The sequence below is a fragment of the Dermacentor albipictus genome, chromosome 1, assembly GCF_038994185.2.
Source record: "Dermacentor albipictus isolate Rhodes 1998 colony chromosome 1, USDA_Dalb.pri_finalv2, whole genome shotgun sequence".
In the NCBI taxonomy this organism is placed as follows: domain Eukaryota; kingdom Metazoa; phylum Arthropoda; class Arachnida; order Ixodida; family Ixodidae; genus Dermacentor; species Dermacentor albipictus.
Window position 1 is genome coordinate 295,758,889 of NC_091821.1, and position 22,803 is coordinate 295,781,691.

The window sequence follows — 22,803 nt, forward strand, 5'->3', positions numbered from 1 at the left end:
GTGCGCTCGTGACACGGTGCTCGTTAATTTACTTAAAACACGTTGACGGGCTAGTTGATTTGAATCCATGATAGAATGTGTAAGCGCGACTGAACGAGGACGTAGAACGAAGCAGACACACAAAGAGAGCACTGTCTCCGTGTGTCTGTTTCTTTCTACGTCCTCGTTGAGTCACGCTAAGGCATTCTAGCATTGTTAATTTAGTTAGTATTTAAGGACCATCAACTCGGCCGCAGCCCCGCAGGCCACCTCGGCAACAGCCACTGGAGGATGCGGCCTGCAGGACAGCGGACTAGTGCGCGCGACAGCGACAGCATGCAGAGGCGGCAAACGCGGAGGTCGTCAGATTCCACCAGTTGATGCTGGAGCTAAATAGACAGGCACGTACAACTTGCCAAGGTTGTCATTTTACAGCAAAAGCTGTATATGACTAACTTTCCGTAGTTTTTTTCGGCGTCCGGCAACAGAAACGGATTTAGCGATTTCTGACACCCATACGGGTGCGTGCGGTGGCGCAGATGTCAAAATGTGGAACAGATTAGAACGCTCGCCGTGAACAATAGCGTGACGTCAAGGTTATCGCAGTAGGAAAGCAGGAGAGGTATCGGCGCTAAAAACAGCTGCGTTATCGCTGGGGCTGACACGTATAGTTCGTACACCCAAATATAACATGCGTACGAGGAGCGCCGGAGGGAACAGCAACGAAAATGTAAACGGCGCCGGCGCGAAGCGACCACCGACGAAGAACGTTCCCGCGATGCTGAACGAAAACGACGATCGCTAGCCCGGGGACCTCCGAACGAGCAACGACGCCAGATTCGCAACGCAAGAAATGACATCCATTTCACTCTGTGAAGATGGAATGGCAGCGAAAGCACTTTGCTTTTCGTTTGAGAGCTTTGGCTGTCGTTAACTTTTGCTGCCATTCCATCTTCACAGAATGGAATGGTTCTCATTTTTTTAAAAGAGGGGATTAGTGTGCATAGTAATTTAAGTGAGAGCCAGCTTATGCACGAGAGGCATCTGTATTCATTGAGCTCATTGGCTCGTTAACATTTCCATGGTTAAAGGTACCAGCATATCGTGACCATCTGTACCATGTACTAGACTGGGAGGTCTGGCTGCGGAACGAAGACACCAATGTCCAGCAGCAAGCCATCCGCTTGGCGGCTGAGGCCGTGAAGAAGCAACTTCACTAGTCCTTAGTCTGCGGGGCAGTCCCAGATCCCCGGCCTCGGCCTGCGTGTCAGGGCCGGGCTCAGACAGCCCCTTTTCGGTGGAAACTTTTTTCATTCGTTCATTCATTCTATATATCAGTTCGAGTAATCACCAACACTGACTTCTTACAGGCAGAAGCGGCTTGGTAGTATTTTCTACCTTTTCACATGTTTGTAACATTACAGATCGTATCAATTTGCACTATAATTTCTCACGTCATATGTATATGTTCTCACTGCCCTGAAGGCACGTACAACGGTTATAGTTTCAGTAACCTTGCTGAAACTATAACCCTTGCAAACACTGCGAAACAAACATTTACGTTGCATAACCTGTACCTGCAGTAAGTGAATTTGTTTCGCAGCATCATCATCAGCTGGCGGAAGGGCCTCCCGCGTGGCGCAGCAGGAGCTGGCAGTGGAGATGCGGGGCTTGCGCATGGGGCACGTTGCAAGCACCCTGCGCTGCCCTGGCGCATGGCCTCCACGAGCCGGCCGTGAGGAGCGCCAGCTTTTCGTTCTTATAGCATCCTTTAGTGTGACCAGCTACAAGTGTAGCGCATTTTTCCGTTCGAATTGACGTTGCGGCATTTGGTGGTAATGCTCACAAGTCTTCACAAGCTGTTGTGACGAGTGATAGTCACGCTTGTGAAATGATGTGCAAGTCATGCGTGACCATGTAGCGAAAACTGATAGTGCTATGATGTCGCATTAGAACACGATATATCTGTTTTCTGCACCCTGGGGAAACAGTGGCTACTCAATTCGATTACTGGGCCAACAGCTACACACAAAACGTTGAAAATGTGTGTTGCTACTTCGTAACTTTTTAACAAGTATATTTTTTCTTGCGTAGTTTTTCTTGCCGTGCAAGTTTGTCCCAGTGAGAGAGTTATAACGTATATGTTTAATTGTTCAACATTTAGGTTAGGTGTGTGCTTTCATCTTGCTGTTTCTGCGATGTTTCGGTATGTGCTGCTTCTCAAGGAACATGCACACTATGTGATCACTTTTGTTTTAACTACGACAGTGTTTTACACACATCTGCTGTAGATGCATTTAACTAGAATGCTGTGATAACTGGTATTGAAATGCCTTGTTAGAATTTTCATGTTATATGTCATATTTGCAATTTCAAATCTATCGTGCCTACGGACGCCACAAGTGGCCGTTCTAGAATTTTTTTTAACACCAAGTGCCTGTTACTTGTGATAGTTATTGTGATATTTCAGGTGTCCTTACCGATGATAGCAATACAATCTAGTCTTCATTGTTGGTGAGTACAGTTTGTGATATGCCTAACGTAGCCATCGATGCGGTCGCTGTTCTGCAACATTCACTGCCAGGCTGCTCTTGTAGCCATTGTTATATGAAAGAACATCGAAGTGCTAAGCATTTTCTCACTTGCGTCGTTCTTGAAAAATAAATGCTGTTTTATATGATGGTCTTATTATGGCACTAGTCATTGAAAAGAAATTCTATTTTGTGATACCAACATGTTGGATGCATAACAGGCAAGACATCATTTTTGCTGTGAAGTTGCTGGGTGAAGATGAGGGGTTGTGCATGAGTTTAAAAACACCATTATGCTCGTGTAAGATATTTCTGTGATTTAATATGTGCCAATGGCCCATTTGCAGTGTATTGAGTGCCATGTAATGAATATCATACTGTTATTTTGTCACCTTGAAATCGTGCCCTGTGTACTTACAACGATGCATCGCAATGACTGTCATTTAGTTTGATTAAAGATGACATTGAATATGTGCAGCATTCCTTTATTTACACTGGTGATATAAAATGATTTTCAACAACGTTACTGGCACTTAAAGTCAATATAATTCGCGTTCCTTCAATTTTGCAACTACAGTGAAAGCTCGTTAATTCGAACTTCAATAATTCGAATTTATGGATAATTCGAACTGTACGATTTGGTCCGGCCAAGCTCCACAGAAGTCTATGTACAAAAAAGTCCGTTAATTCGAACGCGATTAGGTTCCCTCACGGATAATTCGAACTACGCTAGCCTGGCACACGGCCAGAGAAACACGCCTACTGCCTACACACAAGGCTGTATTGCCTCCGAAACGGAGAGAACGGCGAGAGAAGGCAAAATCAGAAAAAAATCTAACCTGCGCGGGGCAGCCAGAAGCCAGCGGCGGCTGCCGCCTCTCCGTTCTACGTAACCTCCGAGACTTCTTGCCCGTTGCGAATCTCGGAGGCTTTACAAATCTTGTACAGCTGCTAATGTTGTGCGGACATGGCACGGCCAGCGCCAAAACACAGCGAATCAAGTACGTCGCAGCTGTGCTTGCAATCAAGAACCAACGAATCAGGGCCTTCGCCACCTTCACATGTTCAGCGTCTTTGTCTTGGCAGTGTTCATCGGTTGTGCACCTCTGTTTTCAGATTAGGAGGTATCGGCCATCGCGATTCATTGTGATGGTGTTAAGCCCCGGCTAACGTTCGTTTCGGTGGACATCGGTGGTGTGGCACAGTCGGACCCAGAGCTTCGACTTGAAGATGGCGTGTGCTCGCAGCAAACGCCATCACTTTCTGACATGCCCTACTGCTTCCAAATCGCAGTGTACTGTTGCTTTCCTTCACTTTCGTTAGTTCGAACTTTCGTTAAGTCGAACTCAAGCGGCTTCCCCTTGCGCTTCGAATTAACGAGCTTTTACTGTATTTACAAATTTACACTCCTCAGAGATAATAATGTGCGTGACATGCAAGCCGATCGTTTTCAGCATGACTTAGCCTTTCGACAAGGAACTGGGTGGTGGCTGTGTGGCAAAACAGCGCAGTACCTAGAAGGTGCGTGAGAACAGTACACATGATGGAGCGAAAACTATTGTGCTTCGCTGCAACCCAAACAGGAAGCGAGGAGACCAAGACCGATATCCTCCTATGCACAGTGCAGATGGCTGTGACAGTGTCGGTGATGCCAGCACCGAAATGCATCAAGATGACAGAAGCAACAGCACCAGCAAATCAATCGGCAATCTCCAGCTCCAGCAAAAGGTGTTCTATCCACAGCTACTAAATGAGAGCCTCTCATGAAGTGTCACAATGATGCAATCATCTCCAGTAGTGCCAGCTCATTGGCATAGGCTACGTGAAAACACTGGTTATAATTTCGCAGAATCAATAAAAAAACAGCAGGCTATCGACTAATTGCAGACGCTTCACGTTAGTTCCTTCTCTCAGTTAGGCATATAATCATCATCAGCCTGATTTATGTCTACTGCAGGACGAAGGTCTCTACCTGCGATCTCCAATTACCCCTGTCCTGCGCCAACCGATTCCAATTAGCGCCCGCGAATTTCCTAATTTCATCGCTCCACCTAGTCTTCTGCCGTCCTCGACGGTGTTTCCCTTCTCTTGGTACCCATTCTGTAACCCTAATTGTCCAACGGTTATCTAACCGGCGCATTACACGACCTGCCCAGCCAGGCACGTACCCAGGATTTTTTTCGGGGGGGGGGTCCACCACCTCCATCATCATCATCATCATCATCATCATCATCATCATCATCATCATCATCATCATCATCATCATCATCATCATCATCATCATCATCATCAGCATCATCCTCATCATCATAATAATAATAATAATCATCATCATCATCATCATCATCGTCATCACCATCACCACCACCACCACCATCATCATCATCTTCTTCATCATCATCTTTATGTCCACTGCAGGACGAAGGCCTCTCCCTGCGATCTCCAATTACCCCTGTCCTGCGCCAACCGATTCCAACTAGCGCCCGCGAATTTCCTAATTTCATCGCTCCACTTAGTGTTTTGTCGTCCTCGATTGCGTTTTCCTTCTCTTGGTGCGAATTCTGTAACCCTAATGGTCCAACGGTTATGTAACCGGCGCATTACATGACTTGCCCAGCTACATTTTTTCCACTTGGTGTCAATTAGAATATCGTCTGTACCCGTTCGCTCTCTGATCCAAACCGCTCTCTTTCTCTCTCCTAACGTTATGCCTAGCAATCTTCGTTCGATCGCTCTTTGCGCGGTCCTTAACTTGCTCTCAAATCTCTGCCCCATATGTAAGCACCGGCAAAATGCACTGATTGCACACCTTACTTTTCAATAATAATGGTAAGCTTCCAGTCAGGAGCTGGCAATGTCTGCCGTATGCGATCCAACCTATTTTTATTCTTCTGTGAATTTCCTTCTCATGATCAGGGTTCCCTGTGATTAATTGACCTAGGTAAACGTACTCCTTCATAGTCTCCAGTGGTCGACTGGTGATCCTGATCTCTTGTTCCTTTCCCCGGCTATTTATCATTATCTTCATCTTCTGCATATTAATATTCAGCCCCACTCTTACACTCTCCCTGTTAAGGTCTCCAATCACTTGTTGTAACTCGTCTACATTGTTGTTGAATAGAACAATGTCATCGGCAAACCGAAGGTTGCTGAGATATTTGCCGTCGATCTTTACTCCTAAACTTTTCAGTTTAGTAGCTTGAATTCTTCTAAGCACGCAGTGAATAGCTTTGGAGAAATTGTGTATCCCTGTCTGACCCCTTTCTCTATAGGTATGTCCCTGGTTTTCTTGTGTAGAATTAAGGTAGCTGTAGAACCTTTGTAGATATTCGTACGCGAAGGACGAGTCAGTAAGACGAGAAACTATTTACAGATTATATTTACAACAACGGTTGCAGCGCTGACTGGTTAGATTCACGGCGTGAGCCAAGTTCGTTCTTCCTCCTCTTTTCTGGAGTGATGGCGCCCACGCGCCTCGTTCAAACAAACAAATACCACACGCATGTAGCAATATTTTCCAAGCTTTTTACGTAAGCGTTCTGTACTTTTTGATTACGTAGTGCCTCTATGACTGCTGGTATCTCTACTGAATCAAATGCGTTTTCGTAATCTATATAAGCCACATAGAGAGGCTTATTGTACTCTGCGGATTTCGCGATAACCTGATTGATGACATGGATGTGATCCATTGTAATGTATCTCTTCCTGAAGCCAGCCTGTTCCCTTGATTGACAAAATCCAGTGTTGCCCTTATTCTATTGGAGATTATTTTGGTAAATATTTTATATAATACTAGGAGCAAGATAATGGTCCTATAATTTTTCAATTCTTTAACGTCTCCTTTTTTGTGGATTAGTATAATATTTCCATTCTTCCAGTTTTCTGGGACCCTTGCAGTCGATAGACACTTCGTATAAAGAGCCGCCAATTTACCAAGCATTATGTGTCCTCCATCTTTGATTAAATCGACTGTTATTCCACCTTCTCCTCCCGCTCTTCATTGTTTCATGTCTTGCAGGGCCCTTCTGACCTCATCGCTAGTTATAGGAGAGTTTCTGTATCCTGTTCATTACTGTTTCTAAGTGAGGTATCCTGACTCCTCTGGGTACTGTATACATGTCAGATTAGAAATTTTCCGCTGATTTTACTATATCTTCGAGATTGCTGATGATATTATCCTTCTTATCTTTTAGTGCATACATCATGGCTTGTTCTATGCCAGGTTTCTTTTTTACTGATTTCAGGCTGCGTTCATTTTTTACGGCTTTTTCAGTCTTTCTCATGTTATAGTTCCGAATATCAGTTATTTCGCCTTGTTGATCAGTTGTGACAGTTCCGCGAATTGCGTAACGCTGTGCGGCCGCCAGTCCCATACAACCGCATAGAGCGCAGGACTCTGCGATTCTAGACGTACTGCGCTCACCGCGAAAGGTTAGAAAAACACCCACATAAGCACAGCAGAGAAGTGGCTACGTGAGGCGGTTCGACCGATAACTGTAGAAGCGTCATTTAAAACAAGTGATTGTTCTCCACTTCCGGCGTCGTTTTCTCTACTTCATTTTGAAATAGAAATATATTGATCCATAAATATTCTCATAAACAACGTTAACCTTTTTATTATTCGCTTCTCTTTGCAGTTTGGTTGTTCCCTTGGCTCTCTCCCTTAGTATATCGCTTAATTTCTCAACTCCTTGCGATTTTTGTTTCCAGTTGCCAATTTTGCACGAGAAGTGGTATACAATTAGGGAAAAACAGACGAGGTAACGGGCGACAGTCATCTTGCTTATGGGTTTAAGGGTTATTGCAGGGTTTCATGATGGACGCTCTTTCACATTATTTTATTTCCCACCTTATCTAAACCATATCACGTGTATATGGTTCCGGGCATCTGCCAGCGTCGCGGCGAGCCGTAACTCAAGGAAATAATGATGCAAATGGAAAAACTAAACGCAATTGGCATTTTCTCCGGCCGCAACTCGTTTCACGAGAGTACAGACCAGCTGAGTAACAGCCGCATCCCTTTCCTGATCAGCCTAAACAAAGAAGGTTGAACTAACAAAAGCAACAGCTATGCGCGTGACGGTTGAATAGATGGAGACAACTGAACGCATCTCGAGTTAATCGCGCGGGTACGGAATCTATGAGAAAACAGTCCTTCGCATTACAAGAGATGCCGCTAACTACAGCCATCTAAAAGGAGTGAAAAAGGCAGCATAATGCTGACTGATGAATAGCTGCCAAGTCTCAATATTGATCTGGCGGCGCTTTAGGAATGTGTGAGGAGTGGTGGCGTGGGTGGGGAGGCGGGGCGGGGGGGGGGGGGGTATGCCACTTGATTTCGGATGGGGAGGGGGCGGGCCCGCCCGGGACTCCCCCCTCCCCTGGGTACGTGCCTGTGCCCAGCTCTTGATGTCAATTAGAATATCGTCTATACCCGTTTGCTCTCTCATCCAAACCGCTCTCTTTCTGTCTCTTAACGTTATGCCTAACAATATTCGTTCCATCGCTCTTTGCGCGGCCCTTAAGTTGTTCTCAAGCTTCTTTGTCAGTCTCCAAGTCTCTGCCCCATATGTCAGCACCAATAAAATGCACTGATTGTACACCTCCCTTTTAAATAATAATGGCAAGCTTCCAGTCAGGAGCTGACAATGTCTGCCGTATGCTATCCAACCCATTTTTATTCTTCTATGAATTTCCTTCTCATAATCACGGTTCCCTGTAATTAATTGACCTAGGTAAACGTACTCCTTCACAGACTCTAGAGGCAGACTGGTGATCCTGAACTCGTTCCTTTCCCCGGCTATTTATCATTATCTTACACTCTCTCTGTTAAGGTCCTGTATCATTTGTTATAACTCGTCTGCATTGTTGCTGAATAGAACAGTGTCACTGGCAAACCGAAGGTTGCTGAGATATTCGCCGTCGATCCTTAATCCTAAGCCTTCCCTGTTTAATAGCTAGAATACTTCTTCCAAGCACGCAGTGAATAGCAGTCCCTGTCTGACCCCTTTCTTTATAGGTATCTTCCTCCTTTTCTTGTGTAGAATTAAGGTAGCTGTAGAACCTCTGTAGATATTTTCCAAGATATTTACGTAAGCGTTCTGTACTCCTTGATTACGTATGCCTCTATGACTGCTGGCATCTCTGCTGCATCAAATGCCTTTTCGTGATCTATGAAAGCCATATAGAGAGGTTTATTGCACTCTGCGAATTTTTCGGTTACCTGATGAATGACGGATGTGATCCACTGTGGAGTATCCCTTCCTGAAGCCAGCCTATCCCCTTGGTTGACTAAAGTCTAGTGTTGCCTTTATTTTATGGGAAATTATTTTGCTAAATATTTTGTATAATATTAGGAGCAACCTAATGGGCCTATAATTTTTCAATTCTTTAACGTCTCCCGTTTTGTGAATTAGTATAATGTTTGCATTCTTCCAATTTTCTGGCACCCTTGCAATCGATAGACACTACGTATAAAAAGCCGCTAGTTTTCTAAGTATTGTCTCCTCCACCTTTGATTAAATCGACTGTTATTCCAACTTCTCCTGCCGCTCTTCCTCGTTTCATGTCTTCCAAGGCCCTTCTGACCTCATCGTCAGTTATGGGAGTTTGTATCCTGTTCATTACTGTTTCTAATGGAGGTATCCTGACTCCTCTGGGTATTGCACAGGTCAATATAGAATTCTTCCGCTTCTTTTACTATATCTTCGAGATTGCTGATGATATTACCCTACTTATCTTTCAGTGCATAGATCATGGTTTGTCCTTTGCCAAGTTTCTTTTTCACTGATTTCAGGCTGCTTCCAAATTTTACGGCTTCTGAGGTCTTTCTCACGTTATAGCATCGAATATCATTTATTTTCTCCTTGTTGATCAGTTTTGACAGTTCCGCGAATTCTGTCTTATCTCTTGAGTTGGACATTTTCATTTTTTGTCGTTTCTTTCTTAGGTCCTTTGTTACTTGGGAAAGCTAGGCCGTAACTAGGCTGCCTCTGAAGCCAGCCTAGTTACGGTTTCACTCATTATCTCCATGTCATCATCGTCTGTCTGTTCTAAGGCTGCATATTTGTTTGCAAGTACCAGTCTAAATTTGTATGATTTTGCCCTTACTGCCTCTAGGTTGACCTGTTTCTTCGTGACCAGTATTGGTCTTTCTCTCCTCAAATTAAGGTGAATCCTAGCTCTCACTAACCTATGATCACTGCACCTTTACCCTACCTATCACTTCTACATCCTGCACTATACTGAGATCAGCAGAAAGTATCTTGTTTCACCATTAGGGCTTTTCCAGGTCGGCTTTCTGTTGCTTCGCTTCCTGAAAAAGGTGTTCACTCTTCGAAGCTTATTTCTTTCTGCGAATTCTACGAGCATCTCTACTCTAGCCTTCCTAAATTCGACGCCGTAGTTGCCGATTGCTTGTTTACAAGCCTGCCTTTTCCCCACTTTTGCATTCAAGTCGCCCACTACTACAGTATACTGAGTTTGCTCTTTTCTCATCACTGATTCAACATCTTCATAAAACTGACCTACTTCATCATCATCGTGACTGGATGTTGGACCGTAGGCTTGTACTACCTTCAATCTATATCTCTAATTAAGTTTGATTACGACTAGAGCTACCCTCCCATTGATGTGGTAGAATTCATCAATGTTGCCGGCTATGTCCTTATGGATGAGGAATCTATACCCCATATTGCTTCTTATCTAGGAGACTTCTGTAGCAGAGAACATGTCCGCATTTCAGCAATGTATAAGCCTCACCAGTTCTAATCTCACTAAGGCTGTTGATATCCCAAACAATGTCTGACAGTTCCTCAAAGAGTCCTGCTAAGCTAGCCTCACTCGAGAGGGTTCGTGTGTTAAACGTTGCAAGGGTCAGTTTCCATTGGCGGCCTGTCCGGACCCAGATATTCTTAGCACCCTCTGCTGCTTTACAGGTCTGACCGCCGCCTTGGTCAGGTTCTCCGCAGCTGCTGAAGACTGATGGCCATTGGGTAATTGAGTGAGTCATTTGGGAGGGAACTGTGCGGTGGCATATAGACAACAACAATAAACATGTGTCTGTTGTTTCATGCAGACGTTTATTGCTGCTGTCGGTGCTGCTGTCCGCGCAGCCACCTTCGCACCCTTAGAAGGTAGTTCTGGTGCTGCGGCCGAGTCATGCGGAATGATCTAATAACATTGTCCCGGGCACGTATATGCAATTGCCAGTAGGTACAGCGGGGCCTGGCACTTGCGGAGACGACGGACGTTTGTGCGCATGCGCGAGTAAGAGTGGGTGCGAGAGAGGAAATGTCGGGACTTTTGCTCCTTGAATACACGACTCCGCCTAGGCATTAGGGACGAGTTTCTTAGCGCGTGTTGTATGCGCTTGTCCCTATGCGTGCCGGCAGAAGCCGCGGGGCGTGGTAGTGCTGAACTTAGCATCGTATGTTGGCAGCACGACACAATTATATTTATTCAATAACTGAGGTTTTTTAGCACACGAAAAGGAACGAGAGGCAGAGGCAAGACGCGGAGCGCTGTGTGTCCGCGTCTTGCCTCTGCCTCTCGTTCCTTTTCGTGCGCTAAAAAACCTCAGCTATGGAATACCAACACGCCCTAACCTACGCTCTATATTTATTCAATCGTGTTTTTTACTAATTAAAACAACGTGTCATTATTTCGCATTATTGGCGGCACCTCCAGGACACCAAAGCGGCAACGGGGACACCAAAGCTAGAACCCGGACTGGTCCGTGGGTTGGGGCTCGCAGAGGCCTGCGCGTGCCAAGGGAGTATAAGATCGGGTGTCCGCGATAGCGGACAGCCAATTTTTATGCGAACACTCCCGGGCACGCTTCGGCCTTCGCGGCCCCAACCCACGGGCCGCCCTGCTTCTAGCTTTGATCCCCCCGCTACCGCTTGGGTGCCGCGTCGAACCTGCGCCGCCTGCTTTAATATAACCTCAGGTGCTCTCCTGAGGCCTCCGTTCTGCCGGTTACATGTGCCCTCCTGGAGCAGTGCTTGTAAAAAAATGCAATCTATCATCGCGACTAAAAAAGCGACCCGTGTATTATACAACACCAGTCAGAACCTCGCCCCTTCAAACACAGCGATCACCAAATCGGGCGTCCGTATCCAATGCCTCACCGCGCGGGCAGCCAGCGGCGGAGCGTAAACAAACTGGACCGCACTCCGCAATGCCGGCACGCCTTGGAGACAAACGCATACAACACTCGTTAAGAAACCTCCTCCGTTGTGCCTACGCAGACTCACATATTCAAACAGCAACGGCCCCCAGATTTTCTTTCTCGCACCCGCTCTTACTCGCGCCTGCGCAGAAACGTCTAGCGCCATGAAAAACACCACGCCCCGCTGTACCTACTAGCAATTGTAAAAGCGCGTCCCGGCCAGCACAGCCTTTCAGATACATTATATGTGCTGCCCTTATACGGCGAACTCGCTCTGGGAGGGGTCGCCGTCGTCATCGTCACAGTTGCTACTGCTGCTACTGTCATCGACATGATCAGACACGCTGCCACCTTCTTTAAGACAAAATTGTGCAACTCTGCACATGCTAAACGATGTTGGCTGCACGGTCTGGTTCATAGTGGAGGGCGCAGTACCGCTGAAGGCAGCGTAAGTAGGTCTTCAGAAGGAGTGTTGCCAGGTCGGAAAAGGTGGCGTAGCCCAAAGTTAGAGAAATTGTAGCCCAAATTCAGCCAAATACAAAAAAGAGGAAAAAAATTGGTAGCCCAATATAGCCATTTTTATTTGCAGTTTTATATGTACATGCATTTTCACATTCGAATGCGCAATCCCTTTTTGTGCAACCCGTCGTGACAAAACGTCCGTGACCGTGACGGTCGACCCCTGACATGACATGACCCTGACCACATGCAGAACACTTTTTGGTTGGCCCCAGAAACTCAAGTTCGAGCGAATCGCTGCAGAAGGAGAACATATCGAAATGATTCTCGAATGTAAGCACTAACAAATATCTTGGAGGACGTTTCTCCTTTAGATGTGGAACGCGATAGCGTTCAGGTCAGGTCAGGTCAATTTATTTCCTTAAAGGCCCCTTTATCAGGGGTGTTACATAAAGGGTGGGGTGCATCTTGTAACAAAAATTCAACATGATAACAAACGAAACATTTGAAAAGTGGTAGATACTTTGTATAAACAAGTGCATACTCGTGTCAAATTGTAAATTAGAATAAAAAAGCAACAGTTAATTTGGCCGAGGAGAAGAAACAGTGGCAATGGACAAATCATTTCAGTAACTAGTGGAACATTTGAAAAAAGGTAGATACATTGCATAAAATAAAAAACGTACGGTAGATGATGAATTTGTACAAGAAGGTAATTAATTTGACAAAATAGACGCAACCTCAGCTATGAACACGTTATTATTTGTATATACAACATGGTTCAACGATCCCTGACTGCTTTTGACTGCTTTTAAGGATATGTAACCTTAATGTTGACCTGCACACGCTGGTGGCTAACGCATGAAGGCGAGCTTTCGGGTTCTTTTTTTGTCTTCCCCCCGCACGGCGGGCGCCGCTGCTGCCGCGGATGCGAGCGCCATCCGTATGGTGTTGCAAGGAACCGAGCGCACTGTTCCCACTATTGGCGAATTCGGCAAATCGCACCGCTGCACACCGGAGCGTCTCAATGCACCGTTTCATCCAAGAATCCTCGCGCCGGTGCGATTTGCCGAATTCGCCACAAGACAGACCTCAAACGGCAGCTGGAAAAAGGTTTTGTGTTTGAGATTTTTTTTGTTCTCGCTCTTCTTTCCGTCTTTACTTCCCCTTTCCCTTCCCCTAGTGCTGGGTAGTAAACCGGAGGCTTAAACTCTGGTTTATCTCCCTGCCTTGCTCTCATTTTCATCTCTCTCTCTCTCTCTCTCTATGTGTGTGTGTGTGTGTTTGAGTTTCTGAGCAAGAGAAATTTATTTTGTCGTATATTCAGAATATAATACGACGCCATCATATCTGTAGGTTGTGTGTGAGCCGTACTTTATGAATTTTCTAACACATTTTACTTTGAGAAATTCATTTAGTTCAGTAACGCCTATGCGCCAGGAGGAAGGCCTCCGTGGTTCAGGATCATTCTTTCTCATAAGGACAGCGGCGCCAACACCAGGCCCCGACACCGTTTTTTTTTTTTGCGCCACGGGGCCCTTAACGCTGTCGCGTTAAAATTCATCTCACAGATAAAGGAAAATGGCAGTTAAAGCTTACCGTGAGAAACGCTGAGCAAATCGAAAGCTGTACCTGGCGCGATGCTTCACCCAGAAGCGACGGCCATGAACACACTGGAGCGTGTCGTCTACCCGTGTTTGCCTCTTTCATGCCGGCGCCACGATCGCCTGACCTTACTGTTCTCCCTTTCTGAGGACAACCATGTTAGTACAGTGTACTGTGAAACACCCTCTACGACCAAACTCATTCCGATGCCCAGTGATCGGATCTCTGATGACTTAAACCGATAAGACCAAGATGGAAAGATGTTGCTGGCGCAGATGTTAGCATAGTGAAGCGTGGTCTAACTTTAAGTGCATCAGGGATCAAAGCCATATGCTCAGACAAAAGTGCAGTGAGGGGAGTGGCGGCATTTCGCACGCACGCACAGCCGCGCTGCCGGCTCAGCCATCTAAAGCATAGCCTTCGAGATTTGTTTCTACTCGACGAGAGTCACCTCACAAGCATGACTTGGGGCGCCACGTACAGCCCAAACAAAGCCAAGTCGCAGATTTTCAATAGCCCAATTATAGCCACATAGCCAACGTGCCCCAGTCGACGCCAAAATTTTAATTCTGTAGCCCGAATTCGCTATTTATAGCCAAACCTGGCAACACTGTTCAAAAGCCCAATGCACCGCTCCACTACGGACCGCATGGCAGCGTGTGCCGTGTTGTAGCTGCCTTCTGAAATACGCGTGGGAGCATGGCCTGGGACCGGAGTCAGGACCCATGGTTCCAGGGGGTAGCCGCTGTCACCTGCATGATCAGAAAGATGGTCTGGACAAAATAAAAATCATCTGCACAAATTTGAGCGAGTAAAACATGTCTCGTGTAACATGAGCCTACTACAGAGAGGCTGTAATAAAGGAATGTACTGAGTGAGTGTCTAACGCAGCTGTGATCAGCACAAATAACAATAGCTGGCACATATTAAGATCCCTATTAGTAGCATCCAGCAAGGCGGCTGCTTGGACGAGTTGTGTGGTCTGCATTCTGGAATGAATATCAGTGTAAAAAATAATGTGACGACACACATGCACTGTACTTCAAACTGAACATACATATTAAAAATTAGTTTTAAGTACAGTACAGGTGTGTTGTCGCTTTGTTTCGCGCAGATGCTCATTCAAAAATTTCAACATTCCGCCTATCTCACCTATAGTTAACAAGCTACTATAACACGAGCGGTTTGAGCTTCAATATTCTTTTACGGCGCGAGCACACTTTACTGCATGCTGCCAGAATTGGAAATGTATAAACTTTTCCCGCTGCTCACCGAGGAGGCGGTCGCCGGCTATGTGTCCCTCCTGGAACCGACAGCGCAACCACACAGTTTTCCAGACGTAGGCGTCGTGGTCTAACCGCGGTCGCAGAGTGCCCCAGGCGAGAATCCGCATGCCTGCATCGCAGATTTGACGAGAACGCGCACAGCATAAGCCACGCGTTGCTATGACGGGCAAATTAGGCAAAAATGAAGATACTTACGAACATTGTTTTGAGGGCGTAGTAGCCCTTGCGGCACATGAACGCCGCGTTCAGGCATCTGATGAAATGGCGTCGAAGGAACGCTTCTTTCACGGACGCCTTCTCCTCCGACGCCCTCGGGACCCACTTGTTGCGGATCCCGGTGATTGTCTCCGCCACGCATCGCACGCACCTGCTGATCGCAGGCTGGATCACGCCAATCGTCTCCTAGCGAGTCTTGGAAACTGCCCGTGGCAAAGAAACGCAACGCGCACAATACTTGTGGTTCCACCGACTGCGCTGTTGCTCTCACGCCTCCGATTTCCTCCGCCACTTGGTCGCACAGCCACCGCACAGTTTCTTCAGGCGAAAATGCTGCCGAAACAGGTCGTCTGGCATCCTCGGGCTCCCTCCTTGCGCGCCCCAGCTGATCGACGAGCCGCCGCCGCCAGCGCTATCAAGAAGACAGCCATTTTCTATTCCAAACCGGGCAGTTGCCAGTTATTCGCCGATATTGCCCGGTTTGTTCGGCATAATTAAGCATAATTAATGCGTAAATGTCACTTTGACGTATCACGTTTAGAGGATTCCGGACGTCGCTTGACAGACAGGCAAAATGGGCACGGCCTGAAAATTTTGGGCCAATCAACGAGGGGTAATGACGGATTTGGAATAAAAACAGTTGGAAATAGTTATACTGGGGCGGTACAGCGTAAAGCTATTTCAAACTTTTCTATTCCAATTCTGCAATCAGCCCTCCGTGATTGGTCAAAAACTTTTTTGAACCACCCCACTTCGCCTGTCTGTCACGCGACGTCACGACAACCGCGGTAGATTCCCATCTGATACGACGCGCACACACTGATTATGCATCATTGGACTGAACAAAAAATAGTTATTTCTGATTGGACGCCATTTAGCCATTAGCCCTCGGCTATTGGTCAAAAGTTTTCGGGCTACAGCTACTTCACCTGCCTGTTCGGCATTAATATGCCGAACAAAAGTGAATTATTTTCTTAATAGCCGCAGGCTGCCCCGTTCCGAAAGGAATAAAATATGGCTGCCGCCGATCGCTTAAGCACTGGCTACTCGCACCTGCCGGAGAGCATGAGTTTAATTGCGTATGCAATAAATCTTTTTTTCGTGGCCGTGTAACGTTTTCAAGCACTTTCGGCACATTTACGACCTCGCTGTGCCAACTGTTCTTTGCTGAGGATCTGTTTTAGCGGCATTCTTAACTTTCCGTTGCATGCCGCCGCGATTTTCGACTTGCCACCTCAAGCCAAGTATGGGAAAACGGACCAATCGCAGACGTCAGCACCACCCTCTTCATCCGGTTATCGATTTTCAGTGCACTGGCTCGGCCCTATCGAATCCCTCTCCACTTGAGCGTGCTCCTCGCCTCTTGACAGCCAATTATATGGGACAAGCCGCTCATTGTAGGTAATGTTATTCGTTTTTAAAACAAACAAAAGTGACCTCCTATAAACGAGGAGAGCGTCTGATTGGTCTCTTCAGACAACCCTGCGCGTCACCGCCCGATGCATGCATGCGTCGGCGGTTACGCATATTTGACGTCAGAAGATTGGAATAAAAACAAATTGAATAGTTTTACGTTATAAGGCCCTGGCACAGCTGCGTTTGAACTTCCAGTCAATTTCCCTGCTTGCGACCACCCTGCATGCTTATGTAACAAATTTTACTATCTCAATACTTCTCCTCTGTGCGTGTTTTCTTGACTCCTTGTGGTCTAATTCTGCTCCCTGCTCGTGTTTTGCTTGCTACATTCAATATTTAATCTACCTTCTTGAGTGTATGAGGCCCGCCTAAAAGAGTTTCTGTCCGTGCCGTGAATCAACGTAGAGCCGGTGTTTCTACGCTATCGCTAAGATGTAGCCCGTCACGTACAAAATCGCCTTAGCGGCTTGCTCGGTGCACTTCTCGGTTGATGTCAGTGACTGACTTTAAAATATAATTGCTTTAACTGTTCAAATCTCCCTGTTTACTGCAACACTGCCCTTTCCATTCCATACCCTCGCCTTTCAACCTCTGGCACCGCGCACACCACGATTTGCACTTCCTTTGAACCATTGCACACATCGGTAACCCCTTTGGCTACTAGCAGTAAAACAGCGTTAAACAAAAGGACGAGGAGAGGGGCACATACACCAGCGCTGTCCTCCTCCTCCTCGTCTTGTTGTTTAGCGCTATTTTACTGCCCGTAATCATGAACCAACCAGCCCAAATGCGTACTCTTCTGCCCTTTGGCTATTTGCTTCGCGATGCGTGTCCCCCGTCTCTACAGTACGTCAATAACTCCGCCCAGTATCCCCACTAGTTATCTCTCCTTCATGCGCAATTTCACATGCGCAGCTCGGCTTTCTCTATCACTTCCCAAATTGGTTTCCCCGGAAGCGCGCTAATCTGGACTCGCTCGCCGGCACCAACCCTCTGTAATATCACCGCTTCTACTTTGTGCGTGTTTGAATCTTCAACAAAGACAACTCAACGTCTTTCCTCCTCTTTGCCGCCGAAACCTGTATCTGATAGTGATCTCCACTACAGGGTGGAGGGCAGTGGTACCTGAGGCCGCGATGCTCCCCGACCCCTGTGTTGTCCTGACCCTTCGCGTTGTTGTCTTCCACGCACGCACGTCAGTGGTACCCCTTCGTGACCATCACTGACGTGTCCGCCACTGCGGACGTGTCCTGACGTGTCCTCGACTGCGCAGTGGCGGACTGACGTGTCCGCCACTGCGGTTTCAGCTTCTTTACTTGGGGAGGTATTCTGTAGGAGTCCACCTAGTGGACTGTCCACTTCGGCCTCTGCTGACTGGCTGGGGCCGCTCGTCTCCTCCTCGCTCGTACAGCTGCATCCAATCAGCGCAGCAGCCGAAATGAACAGTCCACTAGTGGACTGTTACACAACAACCCCCCCCCCCCCCCCCCACCTCTCGCTTCGGAGACAGCCGCGTTCGCGGTGCTCGCGTCGAAGCGTTCACCGCTTTGCGGAAAAGCGACCCTCAGCTGCATTTCTATGGTCACTAGCTTATCTTCTACTACCTTCTGCTTCTGCTCGCTCTTGCGTTCCTTTTCTAGCTTCCGAACCCGCTTAGCTAGCTTATCCTTCCCCTGCTTTAAACGGTCTAGAAGCGACCCTAGCACACACAGACAGCACATAAAACCTGCTCCGCCTCCATCCTCTACTGACTCAAACCGCGTTTCTGCCAATGCGAAGGAATGCTCGCACAGGAAACAACGCGCGCCTGCGTTCCTCCTGCTACCGACAATCGTCTTGTACTAACAAGGCGTCGTACAAAAGCAACCCTACTTGTAGAAACTGGCTTTTATATATCTAAACAAAAAGACCAAGAAACTAAGAAGCTTGAAATTGAAGAATGAACGAGTGATGTATATAGATTACTCGTTTAATCTAAAACCAAAATCAAGAAAGGGGCTGACAGATGGAATAGCACACTGTGTTATAAAGGATATAACAAGGGATAAGGTGCCTCACAAAGGCTGGCCAACGTTTCGATAGGAAGACCTATCTTCGTCAAAGGCGGCCTCGTCATACTCGGCATGTTAGTTTTAAAGGGTTAGTGCAGTGACGTCACGTGCTGTTATCGGTGGCGGCTGGTTGTAAAGGGAGAGACTTCAAAGAGAATGAGCGCTGTCGCCTGACGTCTATGAGCGTGGTTCCCAAGACGAGGGGACAAGAGCGGAAGAGTGGGAAGGCGGGGAGAAAAGAAAAGGTGAAGAAAAAGGAGACACCAAGAGGAAAAAAAAGAACAAGAAAAAGAAGGGCATGGGAGGGTGTTGGGGAAGCGAGAGGCTAGGGAGCCTTCAGGGCTGTCGTTGGCGGCATGTTTTGTGGCTTTAGAAGAGCCGGTCAGGCGGTCAGTGCGCGAGTAACAAAAAAGACCCAAAAAAATTACCGACGATTACGTTACTTCCTAATGCGAAATTTGAGCGCAGCAAATAAGCTGTTTCACCTTTTCGATAGATTGAGGCAAAGAAATCGAGCAACACATGTATGCGCTATCACAGAATTTTTTTTTATTTTTCACACGTATTCCTTTAACAAAGACTCCATTAACAGTTCTTGACAGTCATGAAGGAAGCTTTGTGGTCGGAGAAATAGACTGATATATGTTCGACTTGGTACACCAATGCTTGATTCTCAAAGACGAGATCTATACAAGTGCCTCGCGAGGTTGTCACAGCCGTGGGACGCGTTACGAGCGAGAGGAACGGGATGTTCTCCCGCATAAGTGTTAGGAAATTGCTGTTTGTCTTTATGTCAACATTAAAGTCCCCCACTACTAACATCGGTGTGGATCGATGGACGGTTAATGCGAGTTGCAGGAAGTGCACGACGTCTTTCGTGAGTGCGGTAGCGGACTCACGAAAGCGGTATCAGTCGGTCGCTGCTAGCGCTGGGGGGATGAAAGGGGGGCGGAGCTGGTTATGAGGCCGACGACAACGCGAAACCCAGGAACGGACGCCAAAGAGCCATTTGTGTAGCCAGCCCTCCTCCACAGTCTCTCCTCCTCCCTTCCATCATCCTCCCTCGCCCGGAGAGCCGACAGCGCGCATGCGCGGCGGCGGAGCAGCGGCGCATGCGCGGCGGCGGAGCGCGGCGGCGGAGGCGAGCTGGTTACGAGGCCGACGCCGTCGACGACGACGCCGACGACGACGCGAAACCCAGGAACGGACGCCAAAGAGCTGCGCTCTAAAAGACATCAGTTGAAAGAAGGACTTTAGTAGCGTAGCAGCAATGCGTCCAGTAATTTTGAAGGAGTTAAGATGACGACAAGGAGTGTGGGGAGTGCAATGCATAGGGTAACTGGCAGGCAGCGGCATGGTCTTTCAAAAGACGTTAGCCCCAGTAGCTCAACGTAGGTGTCGTTACGGCGGTATACAAAAGTGGCGATACCCTGTGTGGCTGTGGCGCCGAAAAAGGTATCCTGGCGTCTGGGACTTTGGAATGTGTTGGTGAGAGTGTTTCAGAAAGATATATAATAAAATTTGCACAAAAAAAGGAAGGGGGAAACCGAAACCGGAATAACAAATAGGAGCGTGACGTGCGCACAAGCGGGCGGGGGCGGGCGTACTTGGGAAAAGGGGGTCTCACAGATGATATAAACGTAAAAATATGAAAGAGTATATTAAACTGAGTAGTAGACAGGAAAACAAATTTTGAAAAGGTGGAATAGGTGAGGTTAAGAATTAAGGTTAGCTGGTGGCATAATGTGTTTTGTGCCTTGGTTGATGTTATGAGAATTTCAGATTTAAGTTTAAAGATTCTATTGAGAAATAGAGAAATGATACAGAAATGTGCGGAATATAATCAACCCTTATATATAGCTTTCATTGATTACGAGAAAGCGTTTGATTCAATCGAAACCTCAGCAGTCATGGAGGCATTACGGAATCAGGGTGTAGACGAGCCGTATGTAAAAATATTGAGATATATCTATAGCGGCTCCACAGCCACCGTACTCCTCCATAAAGAAAGCAACAAAATCCCAATAAAGAAAGGCGTTAGGCAGGGAGATACGATCTCCCTAATGCTATTCACAGCGTGTTTACAGGAGGTATTCAGAGACCTCGATTGGGAAGAATTGGGGATAAAAGTTAATGGAGAATACCTTAGTAACTTGCGATTCGCTGATTATATTGCCTTGCTTAGTAACTCAGGCGACCAATTGCAATGCATGCCCACTGACATGGAGAGGCAAAGCAGAAGAGTGGGTCTAAAAACGAATCTGCAGAAAACTAAAGTAATGTTTAACAGTCTCGGAAGAGAACAGCAGTTTACGATAGGTAGCGAGGCACTAGAAGTGGTAAGGGAATACATCTACTTAGGACAGGTAGTGACCGCAGATCCGGATCATGAGATTGAAATAATCAGAAGAATAAGAATGGGCTGGGGCGCGTTTGGTAGGCATTCTCAGATCATGAACAGCAGGTCGCCATTATCCCTCAAGAGGAAAGTGTATAACGGTTGTGTCTTACCAGTACTCACGTACGGGAGCAGAAACCTGGAGGCTTACGAAAAGGGTTCTACTTAAATTGAGGACGACGCAACGGGCTATGGAAAGAAGAATGATAGGTGTAAGGTTAAGGGATAAGAAAAGAGCAGATTGGGTGAGGGAACAAACGCGAGTTGATGACATCTTAGTTGAAATCAAGAAAAGAAATGGGCATGGGCAGGACATGTAATGAGGAGGGAAGATAATTGATGGTCATTAAGTGTTACGAACTGGATCCCAAGGGAAGGGAAGCGTAGTAGGGGACGGCAGAAAGTTAGGTGGGCGGATGAGATTAAGAAGTTTGCAGAGATAACATGGCCACAATTAGTACATGACCGGGATAGTTGGAGTAGTATGGGAGAGGCCTTTGCCCTGCAGTGGGCGTAACCAGGCTGATGATGATGATGATGATGATGATGATGATGATGATGATGATGATGATGATTTAAAGATTCTAAGTTACTACGTGGCAAATTAATTCCCGTCGGGTGTAGGCAAATAAACTTGTGTATGAGGTATGATTTCGTATATTTCCTTTCGCGAGGTGAACGGAAATTTGTTTGTAGTTTATATAGCCTTGCTTTGTCGAATATATGACCATGCTCATTGAAGTGGCTGGCTACTGCTTTAGGTAAATTGTGTTTTGTATCCGCGCGGTGACCGTTGAGTCGAATGAATTTGTTGTCCAGTCACACCTATGTATTGTTTGCTACAAGCGGCACATTCTAGATAGTAGATTACGTTGCTTGATGTGCAGGTGAAACTCGAAGTTACCTTGTGTGAGTAATTCGACGCTGTGCTTTTTACTGTAGTTTAGATTGAATATGTTTGCATGTACTGGCGGCCATAGGGCCCGGTTCCCAATTTCGTCTTTCTCCTTATTTTGGCATGCACAAGAATATCTTTAAAATTAGTGTTGCGTCTGTAGGCTACTCTAGGCGGGTCGGAAATATCTTATTAAGGTTCTGGTTGAAGGTGAAAATTGGGTAGTATTTGCCAGTTGCCAGTTTCCACCGTCGTGCAAACTGGCAAACAACATTGAACACTGCTTCACTTTCCCTTTTGAATATCATCAAGGAACACCGCGAAGAACAAATCGAAAGTTTTAGCCACAGACTTCGGAACATAGCTCTGACACCAGATGAGAAGAAAGATTTAGAGCATTACGACGAAAAACGGTATAGAAAATTGGTTCAAAAACAAAGGAAAAAAGCAAACTTTAATCAAAAAGCAACCTTCCCGGCAAACAGCCACTTCACGCCAAGAACAGAGACCTCGAGTCTAGGAGTACTAGACGTGACAGAAACTTCCACAAAATTAAACCAGTCCAATGTAGTAGACATTTCAAAAACGTTAAGTAAAAAAGAAGTAGACGTGCTCAGCAAGGGCGTAAACTTCTGTCCCGCGAACAACACAATAAATGAATTCGAGCGTCACAGGGAGCTCTGAATTTTCCTGATGAATGCGTATCAGACACTTTTTCATAGACAACAAGACACCAGACACCGAGACGACACCACTTAGAGCCCAATCCACTTGGACTCCCGAACCAGAACAAGC

The 22,803-nt window shown here is 46.7% G+C and overlaps 1 protein-coding gene and 1 pseudogene across 1 annotated transcript in view; one reads left to right on the forward strand and one right to left on the reverse strand.

Annotated features, from left to right (window-relative positions):
- LOC139054455 (receptor expression-enhancing protein 5-like) overlaps positions 1-22,803 on the reverse strand; it is a 456,385-nt gene that overhangs the window by 55,932 nt on the left and 377,650 nt on the right. The window lies entirely within an intron of this gene.
- The window catches only part of LOC135897991 (uncharacterized), a 56,967-nt pseudogene that overhangs the window by 5,011 nt on the left and 29,153 nt on the right, over positions 1-22,803 (forward strand).